Raw genomic sequence first — 14453 nt, 5'->3', positions numbered from 1 at the left:
GTCATCAGAGGGAGGCTGTGGGGAGCCGCTGCCCCAGCCCCACCGGACGCTGTACCCACTCTCAGGACACCTCCCAAGGCTTACTCGAGCATTGGGTGAAGCAGCAAGGAACAGCTGCCCCGTTTTCCCTGTTACTGCAGCTCTGTGGTTACTGGTCCTGACTCCCTTAGTAACCAGACGACTGTGACTAATAGCGGCTCCTGGGACAGGCCACGCTCCCAGCCCGCTAAAGAGAAACTTGTTCCATGGGGCTGGCAGGTGACGTGGTGGTTAAAGGTGCTGGATTCCCACATGGCCAACTGCAGTTTGAGTCCTGGACCTGCTGGCTTGCTTTCTCACTTTCCCTTTCTCTCGTTCTCTGTCTGGTCAAATTAAAAAAAAATAAATAAATAACAATAACAAATTGAATTAAATAAATAATTCTTTAAAACACACACACGCAGAGAGAGAGAGAGAGAGAGAGAGAGAGAGAGTAATGTGTCTCTGCTTGCTTGACTTCCTCCTCCCTGACTTAAGAAGATGGGGTTTGGGACCAGTAGGTGGCATAATGGTGAAGGCACTGAACTCCCAAGTGGCCGGCTGTAGTTTGAACCCTGGACCTGGAAACTTGAAACTCACACCGGGTGCATGTGTGTGAGTGTCCTAAGTCCCAGGAGAAGAATGGAGGAGAAGGGATCGTGGTGTGGCCACCCCCTCATGGGGTGGGTTCTCTCTCTCTCTCTCTCTCTCTCCCCCTAGCGAGCACATGTGTCCTATAGCAAAAATTTCTCAAAATAAAAAAAAGATGATGGGGTTTTTCCGGGCTGAGAAAGGGGATGTGAGGCAGGAGGCCTGCAGTGAGAGACATACAGTGTGGCGGATCAAAGGAAACCGAAGAAAATGAAACGGAATTTTAATAACAGTTGCTGCGGATGATGTCCTTAGAGTCTCCGGTAGTTCTGGAACCCTTAAGTGTGAGGTTTTGCTGCTGACTATTATTATAACTTTTGTTCTCATACCATATTGCTTCGCCAAGCCACTTCCTAGACTGGGCCTCTGGGTCCCAGGCTCCATAAGATTACACTCGCACGTGAGTGCTTTTTTTTTTTTTTTTTATCAAATGCGTAATACCAAACACTTGGACGCATTTCTCATTTCATCCTCAAAGCCAAAGATGTATGCATACTATTCTATTATCTTGGTCTTATAATGTGAAAACTGCAGCTTGGAAGGTGCTGAAGAGCACCCAGTGGGGTTGGATGGTGGCACAGCTGTCAAATGTGACACCATGCAAGCTGACCCACATGAGGTCCGGGTTTGAGCCCCGAGACCTCCCTAAGTACTCCAGATGGGGGTGTGGGCCCTCTCTGGCTCTCATTTATGGAAGAAACAACCTTTTAAAAACTCACATGGTTGGTAAGTGTAAGGCTGGGTCCTGATTCCATGCCAACCCCTCCATAATGCCCGTTCTTCTCTGCTGTTAGTAGACCCTGACTGCCCAGAACATCGTGGTGTTCGAGGCTGCTGGTTCCTGGGAACCACACACCGTTGGGGCATGCACCTCTAGAATAGTATCTGGTCTGGGGAGCTGCCGGCTTCCACCACAACCCTCCCAGCTTCCCCCACCCCTTTTCTCCTCTTGTTAAAGCAGCAGCTAAGTTCTGGGGGCAACTGGTCACCTCACTTCCTACCATCCATCCATCATTCATTTATTAGAGGTTTTTGCCATAGGGCATGTGTGCTCACTGGAGAGAGAGACAGAGACATGAGAGAGAAAGTGAGAAATCACCCCACAGGGAGGATGGCCACAGTGCAATTCGTTCTCCTTCATTTTCCCCCAGAATCTTGGGCACGCACATGCACCCGGCATGGTTCTCAAGTCATTGGGTCTGGGATTCGGACTGTGGTTGGCCATGTGGGAGTTCAGCGACCTAACCACTACACCATCTGCTGATCCTGATTTATTTTTTGACCTCAGGCTCGAGCTCTGGTCTCTCCAAGAATCTACAGCTCGGCGCTCTCAAACCCCAGTGGCTGATGCTTGCTGGGACACGCTCACAGGGCTGCCAGCCCGGGCCCATCACGTGCTGTGTTCTCTCAGGTCAGCTGGTCTCTCCCTCCTGACCCCTTGGAAGGGGGCTGTACCCCATGTTATATAGGTAGACGCTGACACTTAGAAAGGGGAGGTAACCATGGGGGCCATTTCCACCTTTCTGGGGGGGACATGTAGCCATTCGCATCACAGGTATGTCAGCAAGGACACTGGCTGATTGGTGGCCCCACAATTCCCCTCTTAGGTATTTACCCAACAGGAAGACGTACTTCCGCCCGCCCAAGCACGTGGAAGAGGATGCTCATGGCTGGGCCAGTCCTGCAGCCTCATGGTTAAGGGAGCTGGGTCCCGCATGGCTGACCAGGATTTGAGTACCGGTCCCGGCAGGCTGAAACACACACCAGGGATGTGTGCACGTGTGCCCCAAGTCCCAACAGAATGGGGAAGGAACTGCAGCAAGACCATGTCCCATTGGGGTGCTTTCTCACTGTCCCACCCCCCCCAAGTGCACTTGCCTCAAATTTCATGTGTTTAGCACTGTGACAGAATTAGGAGGGTTAACACTTGATCCAATTAGCATGTGGAAAGATGAGGCCTTTGGGAATAGGAAACAGGGCCCTCAATGATCAGGACGGTCAGGAAGGCAGGGCCCTCCATGATTCGAATCCTGGTGATTTATAGAAGGAAGAGGGACCAGCGGGTGGTTAAGGTGTAGGCCTCCCACGTGGTTGACCACAGTTTGAGTCCTGGACCCAGTAGCCTGAAACTCACGCTGGCCACGTGTGTGTGCGTGCTCAAAGCATTTTGTTTCTTCTCTTCCCTCACCTTGGAAACATCCAAAAGAAGAAATTAGCAATGACCCAGTTGTACTTATCTATGAATGTGCTTTAGGGTGGAACTGATAGCAGATGGCAAATTACCTATTATCTCTAAAAATCCTTTGAACCTTGATTGGAGAGAATATGTAAATGGCTTTCTTTTCCCTGCTCAGAGGGGTTTAGCTGTCCTGTCTGGGATGATAATGCAATCATCTGCAGAAAACACAAATTCCCCAATTAACATCACAGCCATGGGAAACAGGGCCCTCAATGATCAGGACGGTCAGGAAGGCAGGGCCCTCCATGATTCGAATCCTGGTGATTTATAGAAGGAAGAGGGACCAGCGGGTGGTTAAGGTGTAGGCCTCCCACGTGGTTGACCACAGTTTGAGTCCTGGACCCAGTAGCCTGAAACTCACGCTGGCCACGTGTGTGTGCGTGCTCAAAATCCCAAGAGGAGAATGGGGAAGGGATTGTAACAGGGCCACCCCCCTGATGGGGGGTGATTTCTCCCTTCTTGTCTCTCAGTCTTTGTCTCTCCAGAGAGTGCATGCACTCTATGAAAAAAAGTCTCCAAGGAAAAAGAAAGGGAAAGACACAAGAACAGACACCGGACGGCCACTCTGAGATGTGACCAGGACACTGCCTGATGCTCACCTGATGCAGCCCCTGGTACACTTCCAAACTGTAAGCCACATAAATCTCTATTTTTAATAAATCACTCAGTTTCTAGTATCTTCTGCCATTAGTAACAGACAGACTAGCACAGGTGTATAATCATCGTGGACCAGATTTATCTAAGGAGGCGTCTGCAGTTGATTGAAGTGCATGTGTGTGCCCGCGTGCAGGAATGGCATGCGCGCGCACACACCCCACCCACCCTGCATGACTGACGGCACAGGGTTAGGAAGAGACGCTGCGACCCCAGGTCCTATTTCTGGTGCCCAAATCCCCTTCTCGGCAGTAGCTGGGAGAAAGGGTGACTTCAGAGTCCTCATGGACATCCCAGGCCCTGGTGGATGAACCTGCTTTAACTGCACGCACCTGGTGAGTTACTTTCCACTTTGGGCCCCCTGGGGTGACCCTGAGGCCCCCGTAGGGTCTGCCCCATGAGCCCCTGAAACACATCTGCCCACAACATGCCCCCAAGGACCACGGAAGGCCCTGTTCCCAAGGGCTCCAGGGAGGAAAGCTTTGCCTGTTTCCTCACTGCTCACCTCTGAGCTTTCTCTGGATCCCGTGAGGTCACAGTTACCATGGGGACAATCGGCAGAGAAGAAAGGTTTGGGTTCCCGGCAGCTCCAACTTGGTTCCTTTGGGTTTTAGATTTCAGCCTGAGGGCAGGCACACCCTGCTGCATGGCTGCTGGGACTTTCACTGGTCCAACCTTTTTAGGGATGAAGGTGCCCCGCCACTTTGTAACAAAAGGACCTGCAAAAACCTGCAGGGTCCACACACACGGTAGCCGCCGCTGCATGTAGCTACTCAGTCCTGAAGCGAGGGAGGTCAAACCAAGATGTCCTGGAGTACAAATGTACAGTGGCTTTCAAGAACTTGGTACAAAACAGAAGGGAACATCTGAATATGTTCTACATGGGTTATATGTTGAAATGATATTTTAGATACAAGGGACTAATAAAATTTATCTTTTAAATAAATTTCCCCTGTGTCTTTACCTCTTAGAGGTTTTTCCATTTTATGGTTTTTAACACGGCTACCAGAAAACATAGAATTACAGAACATGTAGAAGAGGACTTCGAAAAGATCATGAAAAATGGAATGAAAGAGAATTCAGTTTAGTGCAAAAAAATTTTTTAAAGAATTATTTGTTTATTCATTCATTCATTTTAATTTGACCAGAGAGAGACGCAGAGAGAAAGAGACAGAGGAAAAGTGAGAAAGCAAGCCACCAGGTCCAGGACTTGAACTATGGTTGACCATGTGGGAGTGTCCAGCATCTTAACCACCACACCACCTGCTGGTCCCCCCCAAAAAAAATTTTGAAATCCATACATCATTTTATCTCTCTTAATTGCCAGAGGGTGGGTGTGCTCACTGCAGAGATGGAGAGACAGAGGCAGGACAAGCAGCCCACCCCATGGGGAGTGGTCATGTTGCAATCCCTTCTCCATTTTTCTTCATCCCGTCAAGATTTCAGACAAGCAAATGCAAACACATACACACACACTCCACACATCTGGTGTGTTTTTCAAGTCTCCAGGGGCTGGGATTTGAACTGCAGTCAGCCATGAAGGATCCAGCTGCCTCAATTACTAGGCAATAGAGCCAGCCCCTCACAGTATTTTTGTTTTTTGGGGGGAGAGGTTTTCACTACAGGGCGCGTGCGCTCGTCAGACAGACAGAGATATAGAGACAGCGAGAAGTCACCCCCCAGGGGGGATGGTCACGCCGCAATCCCTTCTCCTCCATTCTCCTCTCGGGATCTTGGGCACGCACGTACACGTGCCCGGCATGAGTTTTAAGCCACCGGGTCCGGGACGTGAACCGCGGTCGACTATGTGGGAGTCCAGCGACATAGCCATTATGCCAACTGCTGGTTCCCATAGCATTTTTTTCATGAGCATTAGCCATGAACTTTCTACAGACCCTTTTTGTGCACAGGCACAGAAAATAAAAACTCAGAGAGGGTTATAAGACACAATAGTAGCTGCATAGTAAAATTATAGGACACTCCTCTCCTCCACCTGGTTTTAGATTATCTATCATTTAACTTTCTGCACTTCACAGGGATTATTTGTATAATTTTATCCAAGCCAAAAAGTTTTTCCTTTTTTGTTGTTTGTTTAGGTTTTTAACATAGGATGCATGCACTTGACAGAGACAGAGAGAAGGAAGGTGAGAAATCACCCTCCAGGGCAGATGGCCATGCCACAATCCCTTCCCCATTCTTCCCTTGGAATTCTGGGTACACATGTTCACACGCCTGGTGTGATTTTCAAGCTGCTGGGTCCTGGACTTACACTGTGGTTGGTAATGTGGGAATCCAATGCCTTAACCACCATGCCACCTGCTAAACCCTTAAGTCCAAAATATTTTTAACCTTGATAACTATAATGAAAAATAAAGTTAAAAAAGTGTTGGGAGAGGCTGTGGAGAAACTGGAACTCTCCTACAGTACCAGTGGGAGTGTGAAATGGTACAGCCACTACGGACAGCAGTTGAGTAGCTCCTCAATAAGTTAGACTTAGAAATACCACATGGCCTTGCAATTCTGCTCCAAAGTACATGCCCAGGATAAATGAAAACACGTGTCCATGTAAAAACCAATGCTCACAGTGGTACTATTCATAAAAGCTAAAAGGTGGAAACAGCCCAAACGTCCCTCGACTAACAAGCAGATAAAATGTTCTGGCATATCCACACGATGGAATATTACTCAGCCATAAAAAGGAATGAAGCATTCATCCACACTACAGTATGGCTGACCTTGAAAACACACTAAGTGACAGAAGCCAGACACGAAAGGTCACGTGTTGTACGATTCCATGTATGGGAAATGTCCAGGACATGCAAATCCATAGGGATAGCAAACAGATTAGCGGTTGCCAGGTACAGGAGGTTGCTAAGGGAATACAGAGCGACTGCTAATGGGTATGGAGTTTCTTCGGGGGATGATCACATGTTCCAGAAATAGACAGTGGTGATTGTGCAGCACTGAGTTTCCTAAGAGTCACTGAACTGTACACCTTAAAGGGGTGAAATTTATGTGATGGGAATTTGATCTCCAACTTGAACCAGTTTTAACCTTGGGGATGACAGGGCAATCGAAGACAAAGCCTCCCTCTGATGCTCTCAAGGTGGAGGTTGAGGAGTTCAGGGTCTTTGAGGTCAGAGAGGGAGGAAGTGAGGGAAGGGGCGCACATTGGTATGGGCTGAACCCCTCACCCTGCATAAGGGACCACCCTCCCCTCCAGTCACGTAGGCCTGGATTCTGCCATTTATTAAGAAGAGGCTTTTAACATATCGGCAACTAAGCGCATGAGGTTTAAATACTGCGGGCTGGGACCAGTAGATACATAATGGTTATGTCGCTGGACTACCACATAGTAGAATGCGGTTCGAGTCCCAGACTCAACAGCTTAAAACTCATGCCAGGTCATGTATGTGTGCCCGAAACCTCGAGAGGAGAATGAAGGAGAAGGGATTGCGGTGTCGCCATCCCCCTGAGGGGTAATTTCTTGCTGTCTGTCTCTTCGGCAAACCACACACCCTATACTAAAAAACAAACAAACAAACAAACAAAACTCTAAATCAATCAATACAGTGGGCCAAGCTGAGTGCATTGCCTGCCCAGCTCTGTCCTTGCCCTGTCAGGCTGTGGGGATCAGGGTGCAGCCCTGCTGTGCTGAGCAAGAGGCCACTGAGGGTAGAGGGTGCCACAGACCAGGGGTCAGAGATGACCTCACAAGTACAGGGAAGAGGCACAGGGCCAGGGGCTGAGAGACAGGCTTAAACCCCCTGAGAGTCCCTCAGCTGACCTGGAGAAAACGGCCCGAGTCGGTGCCCGCCCACACCCATGACGACGTGCCAGGACTATCTGACCTGTGTCCTGAGGGGGTCCCCAGATGACTGTGAGAGGCCCGGAAAGCACCGCTCGCTCCTTCCAGAATCCACGCTGGCTCTCAGGAGCCTGGGGGCTGAACAGCCTCCCACATGGCCCACCTGTGTTTGCACGACCCTGATGCACGCCACGGGATGACGGGCGGAGAAGGGCTTGGTGAACCACGCAGCCCTCCATCCGGAGACTCTTACTGAGCCTGCGGTGTGGGAGACACCTGTTAGGTGGTGGGGAAGCAGATGTCGCAGGCAGGGCCCTGGCCTAGTGGGTCTCAGTGGGGTCCAGCCTGGGAGCACCAAAGTGGAGTGGGGCTTCCAGCTCGGGACGGGAGCAGGAGGCAAATGTTCCATGGGGCCCGGAGGCTGAGCGGCAGGCAGGAGAAGCAGGGCTGGCAGAGGGCACAGCCTGGGCAGAGCTGAGCTGCCAGTGCACTACAGGTAGAAGCAGAGGAGGAGTGGGGTAGAGGGGGGCTTCTTGCCCATCAGACCACGGCCCTTGGACTTCACCCGAGAGGGTGCCAGGCGAGGGGGTGAAATCCGACAGGTCTAGCAGCGGCCGGGAGCGTGGATGCAGAGATGAGGCAGGAACTGCTCTGAGAGCCCAGGTGGGCGTGCTGTAGCCCAGATGGAGGGAGGGAGGCACCAGAGGAGGAACTGCCCTCTCAGAGCTGCCCTGCCCCCCACTGTCTCCACCAGCCGTGCTAGCCTGGACACAGGCCCCCGGACGTCAGGGGCATCACCTGTGACCCAAGGCCCCAGTGCTCCCCTGCTGGCCGGGACTCAACCCTGACATCAGCGGAAGTCATGCCATACAGGGTGGGCCAGGCCGGGCGGAAAAGCCAACCACATCGTTGCCAAGAGATGCTGGCTTCATCCTGTTACCTCGTGTCCCCAGGCAAGCCGCCCACGCGCCCGAGGCTGCCTCCCCGCCGTAAGGCAGAGATGGTAACACAGCTTCTCCCTCCTGATGCCGTGCGTGTGGAAAAACCTCCAAAAACCACACACACATACAACTCACCATCGCCGACAGGTGGTAACAACCCTGGTGTCCACCGAGGGGCAAGTGGGTCAACAAAAACAGGAGCACCTGGACGATGACGCATCATCCAGCAATAAAAGATGACTCTGGGGCCGGCAGGTGGCGTGGTGGTTGAGGTGCTGGACTCTCACATGGCTGACAGCAGTTCGAGTCCCAGACCTGGAGGCTTGCTTTCTCACGTTCCCTTCCTCTCTCGGCCCCCGGCCCCCCACCCCGTCTTTCCCTGGTGAGTGCACGTGCCCTACGGCAAATTAAAAAATAACAATAAATACAATTAAATAATTCTTCTTTTAAAAAATGAATTTAAGGGCTAGTAAGTAGCATGTGGTTAAAGGTACTGGACTCCCACATGGTTGACCGTGGTTCAAGTCCTGAATCTGGCAGCTTGCTTTTTCACTTTCTCTCCCTGGTCAAATTAAAACATAATAATAAAGTTAAATAAAATAATTTTTAAAAATAATTTTTATTTATCATCATTATTATAATTTGATTTGACCAGAGATTGAGAGACAGAGAGAGGGAAAGTGAGAAAGCAAACCACCATGTCTAGGACTTGAACCACAGTTGACCACGTGGGAATCCAGTGCCTTTAACCACCACACCATCTGCTAGTCTCTAAATTAATTCTTTTAAAAAGAATGAATTTCTGGGACTAGCAGTTGGCATAATGGCTATATTGCTGGACTCCCATGTAGTCGACCACGGTTCGAGTCCCAGACCCAGTGGCTTAAACTCATGTCAGGCGCATGTGCATGTGTGCCCAAGATCCCAAGAGGAGAATGGAGGAGAAGGGATTGTGGCGTGGCCATCTACCCTTGGGGGGGGGGGCGATTTCTTCCTTTCTGTCTGTCTCTGTCATTCTGGTAAGTGCACATGCCCTATAGCAAAAAGCCTCTATTAAAAAAAAAAAATAGAATGAATGAATTTCTGCCAATGTCGCAGATGGACCTTGAGGACAGGACAGGAAGTGAGAGAAGTTCGAAACAGGATGCAAAGCTGCCTGCTGTGTGCTTGCACTTAAATGAACCGTCCGGAATCCACAAATCCAGAGAGACAGCGGATTCATGGCTGCCAGGGACAGGTGGACGGAGGAAGGAAGAGTGAGGGCAATGGGGTATGGGGTGTCTTTTGGGGGTGATGTACATGCTCTGGAAAGGGATGGGGGACTGCCCCTTATTGCAGACGCACTGAACCCCACCACACCCCGTATGCTTTGCAGAGGCTACGGCGTGCACTGCATACACGAGAACTCAGCCAGGCTTGGGGAGGTAACTCAGACACACGATGCTCACGACAGACACAGAGTTAGTGTGACTATAATTATGATGCCATCTCCGCAGTCGAGCTGGCTCCAGGCTCTCAAGGGAAGTTGCCACTTGTGTGCCACCTGGGGCTACAGCCAAAGCAATGACAAACCCTGCACTTTGAGGGGATCGGCCTCCTGAGCCCACAGGGCCACTCAGCATGGTGCCCGCCCTCTCACACCCGGCTCACAGGTTGGGAAAGGACACCTGCCCTCTCCTCCGCCTGCCCCCTCTTTGCAAGCCACGTGCTGGATGCGTATCCATCTCAGTCCAGGCCTGGCTGCTGGGATTTTAAATAAACTGAAGACGCGTCTGGGTGCGCCTGGCCTTGGGAAGGACGGTCTCAAACCCAATTCTGTTCCGCAGAGCGGCAGCGTCAAGATAAATTGCTGGCTTGTATCTAACACCACGAAGCTCTTTTCACACAGACTTCCACCCACTTTGAAGTGCGAAAGCTCAGGAATTCCTGGGAAGAGCCAGTCAGCACGCAGACTGCATTTATTTTATTTTAAATTTTTATTTAAAAAAATTTTCTAGAGGACTCATGTGGTCACCAAAGATAGAGAAAGAAAGCTAGAAAGCATCTCCACTGGCGTATGGTCATGCCACAATCCCTTTTCTTCTATATCTCCCTCCTTTCGGAAATTTGGGTGCACGTACACACACACATACACACATACACACACACACACACACACACACACACACACGGTGTTTCTCAAGTTGCTGGGTTCAGGACTTGAACTGTGCAGTCAGCCATGTGGATCCAGTCACCTTAACCCCCATGCCACTAGCTGACCTACCAGCATATATTTTCAGCTCTTTAACAAGAATTCTAGGGGGCCAACAGGTGGCATAGTGGTTAAGGTGCTGGACTCCCACCCACATGGCCTACCACAGTTCGAGTCCCAGATCCAGGAGCTTGAAACTCATTCTGGGTGTGTGCACGTGCACACCCAAAAGCCTGAGAGGAGAATGGAAGAGAAGGGATTGTGATGTGGCCATTCCCCCAGGGGGGGATTTCTTACTTTTTCTTAAAAAAAAAAAAAAAAAAAAAAGAATTCTAATAGAAATTCTAAAAAGAAGTCTTGTTGAGAGTTTGGTGAATTTTTTCTACACAAAATAAATCCTTCAAGTCTCAGGATTGAAAGGGACGCTGGAGCAGAGGGATTCGACTTGACTTTAGAATACATTTTCCTCCTCTACAGCCAGTGGCATGGAGGCTAAGACGGCTGGATCCCACATGGTCAACTGCATGGTTTGAATCCTGGCCCCAGCAGCTGGAAGGATAAGCTGGGAGGTTGGGGGTGGGGGATGCGTGCATGCCCAAAATACTGAGAGAAGAATGGAGAAGAAGGGATGGTAGCAAGGTCAGTCCCCTGGGGAGTGCCATCTCACTTCCCCCCTCCATCTCTGGCAAGCGCACACACCCTATAACTAAAAAAAAAAAAAAAAAAAAAAAAAAAAAGTATTTTCCTCTTATGAGCAATGAGGTAATTTGGGAAGCTGTCAGAGTGGGTGAGCCCGACTCCATAAATCACGCCGTCTGCTCTGCTCACCCAGGCCCCCTCCTCCGGCGATGCTCTATTCCTTAGCATTTGCCTGATAGCAGTACCAAGGACGCCTGGCAAACACCCACCTGGGGCCCGAACCTCTCCAAGTGCCAGCCGGTATCATCTCCAGCTCTCCTAAGAGGGCTCGCTTCCTAGGAGGATTATCGCACCCCTTTCCCATTTAAAGAAACTGAGTCTTGGAGAGGCTAAGATTCTTGCTGACGCTCCCACGGCTTTCTGAACAGCAGAACTAGAATGTCCACCAGGTCTGGGGCCCTAGATCTATTTCCCTAACCAGGGGTGAGGCTGATGCCAAAACTGAGAGGTGACCAGGACAGAGAACGTCATCTATGCAGTTAAAGAGCCAAAGGGGTTTCCATTTTAATAAAGACGGAAGATGAGCAAGGACGGGGCGGCGGGGAGCACAGTGAATCGCAGGGACCTGGGGCAGGAGGTATCTGTCGGAGCATCTAAAACGGGTTTTCGCATCCTTCCAGAACTATCTTCAGCTCCAGATTTATCTGGAGGCCACATCAAGAGGAGATGGGCTTGTCCAAAGCAGAAAGGCTTATTATGGTGGGGCATTTAGATAAAGGACCCCAGTTGCTTGAAGCAAACACGGACGCTGATGACACTATAGACAAATGAAACAGTGGATAAAACGAGGAAAAATCTAATATTCCACTGAACGTGAAGAAAAGGGAAATTCTCAGGTGCCAGAAGCAGGGAGCGGGACAGATCTAGACAGCAGAGAGTGACAGACCACGCTGGTGTGGCATCCAGAGATATTAGAAGGGCCATGGCTCTAACAGCAAATGGTCAGAGTTTCAAGTCCCCCAGTGACAAAAATGGCCTTATGTCTATAAGAGTTCACACAGAGATGCCTACAGAAAAGCTGAAATGCAGATGACTGCCCCTGTATGTTAGGTGGGCCAGGAAAAATAGTTTCCCACCAGCACAGAGAAAGAGGAAGCTGTCTCTGCTGGGAGGTGGCAGGGTGCAAGGGGAAAGGAGCAGGAGTCAGTGATGAACCACGGCTCTAAGCCCATGCATGGGCATAAAAAAACCAACATTCTGTGGTGCAGAAAACTAAAACGGACAGTTAATGTATAAAGTGCTTCTGGACCAGTGAAAACCCTGAGGTGCCTAGGACAACAATTGCAAAAGATACTTCTACAACCCAAGGTAACAGGAGTCTAGTGGAAAAGGGAGGGGACAAGGTCCCAGTCAAAGATGAACTCACAATCAAAAACCAAAGCACATGAATGAACTACCATATGTTAGAATCAGTGGACACAATTAACCAAAGGAAAAGCATACCAAGAAGGCAAAACAGAAGAGATGATATAGTAGGCTTTAAATTATTACTAATAATGAAAAGAATAGTACCATATTAAAAATGATTTGAAAACTATATAGAACTTACTAAAAACTTTTTAGTCATCCAAATGTTTGAGATGACATGCTAATTACTCTAATTTGATCATTACATATTGTATTCTTATGCTGAGAAAAAAAACATGCTGTACCCAATAGATATATATATTATGTGTGCTCATGATTTTTATTATTAAGTTATTAAAAATTTTAAAGTTGTTAGGCTTAAATTTAATTGTCAGGTTAAGCAGCCAAGTTATAGTAGTGGAAAAAAGAACTAGTGAAATGGAAGACAGATGTAAGGAAATGACCCAGAATATGATACAGAGCAATAAAAAGGGAAACTATGAAATAAAGTTTAAGAGGCATTCAAGACAGAATGAGATGGTCCAATATATTTCTACCATAAATTACTGAAAAAGAAAGGAAAGAGAAAGGGGAGAGGGAATATTTTCATGATGGAAGACATGAATTTTCTTTAGACTAAATTAGCATTAACCATTCCCAAATAGGATAATTAAAATAAATCCATACCTAGACACAGCATGAACAAAACACCAACAATAAAAATGTAAAAACAGGTTTCTACAAAGAAATATCAACCAGAGAGAGACCTGCTTTCTTAACAGCAGCAAGAAATCAAAAACAAATTGCCAAGAGAAAATACACAGCAACCTTCAATTTTATACCCAGCCAAACAATCACCTATTATGGTGGCAAAATAGCCATTTCAGACAATGTCTACCACTCATAGAGTCTACTGAAAAGAAAAAAATTTACCAAAAGGTGTATTAAAGAGAAGAAAACTAAACCCACAAGAAGAGTAGATACAAGAAGTAACAGTATCTGCTTCAAGCAATCTGAATGTATAGTGTTGTTTATTTTTTTAGAGGGTTTTTTTTTTTTTTTGCCTTAGGGCCCATGTGCTCACCAGAGAGAAAGAGAGAATGAGATAGTGAGAGGGAAAGTGAGATATCACCTCCTTGGGGGATGGCTATGCTGCAATCCCTTTTCCTCCATTCTCCTCCCAGTTTTTTGAGCACACATGCCTACACGCCTGGTGTGAGTTTCAAACCACTAGGTCTGGGACTGGAACCATGGCTGGTCATGTGGGAGTCTAGCAATATAACCACTACACCATCTATCTGCCCATATATAGTTTTCAAAATACAGAAAAAGTAACATACAATGATACAAATTAAAGCATGTTAAGGCCTTTGATCAATAGCACAACATAAAGGATAAGGATTCACTTTAGGCATATTAAAGATGGCAGGTAGGTCAAGAATGGAATGAATTACTAGAAAAGGTTACAGAATGCCCTTAAAAAGGAGACACAAGGGGGTCTTCAAAAAGTTCATTAAAAATGTGCATTGTGAAAAAACTAGGCATGGATTTTAAACTCTGTGCTAAAATTATATATTTTTCCTTTTTTTGGAGAGGTTTTTGCTACAGGGTAAGTGCGCTCACTAGAAAGACAGAGACAGAGAGACAGAAAGTGAGAAATAACCCCTCCAGGGGGAATGGCCACACTGCAATCCCTTCTCCTCCATTCTCCTCTCGGGATCTTGGGCATGCGCACACACACGCGCCCGGCGTGAGTTTAAGCCACCAGGTCTGGGACTTGAACTGCGGTCGACTACATGGGGGTCCAGCGACATAGCTATTACGCTGCTAGTCCCACTAAAATCATATTTTAATTCCATCTTTCTATGAACTTTTAGAAGACTTCTCGGATGTGTAAGGTTTACA

At 48.4% G+C, this 14453-nt stretch overlaps 1 protein-coding gene across 1 annotated transcript in view; it reads right to left on the bottom strand.

Moving 5' to 3' along the window:
* The window catches only part of TESC (tescalcin), a 56554-nt gene that overhangs the window by 30442 nt on the left and 11659 nt on the right, over nt 1-14453 (bottom strand). The window lies entirely within an intron of this gene.

The sequence above is a fragment of the Tupaia chinensis genome, unplaced genomic scaffold, assembly GCF_000334495.1.
Source record: "Tupaia chinensis unplaced genomic scaffold, TupChi_1.0 Scaffold000320_1, whole genome shotgun sequence".
Classification (NCBI taxonomy): Eukaryota; Metazoa; Chordata; class Mammalia; order Scandentia; family Tupaiidae; genus Tupaia; species Tupaia belangeri.
Note: the sequence above shows the minus strand (reverse complement) of the source record. Positions and strands in the feature narration are given on the sequence as shown.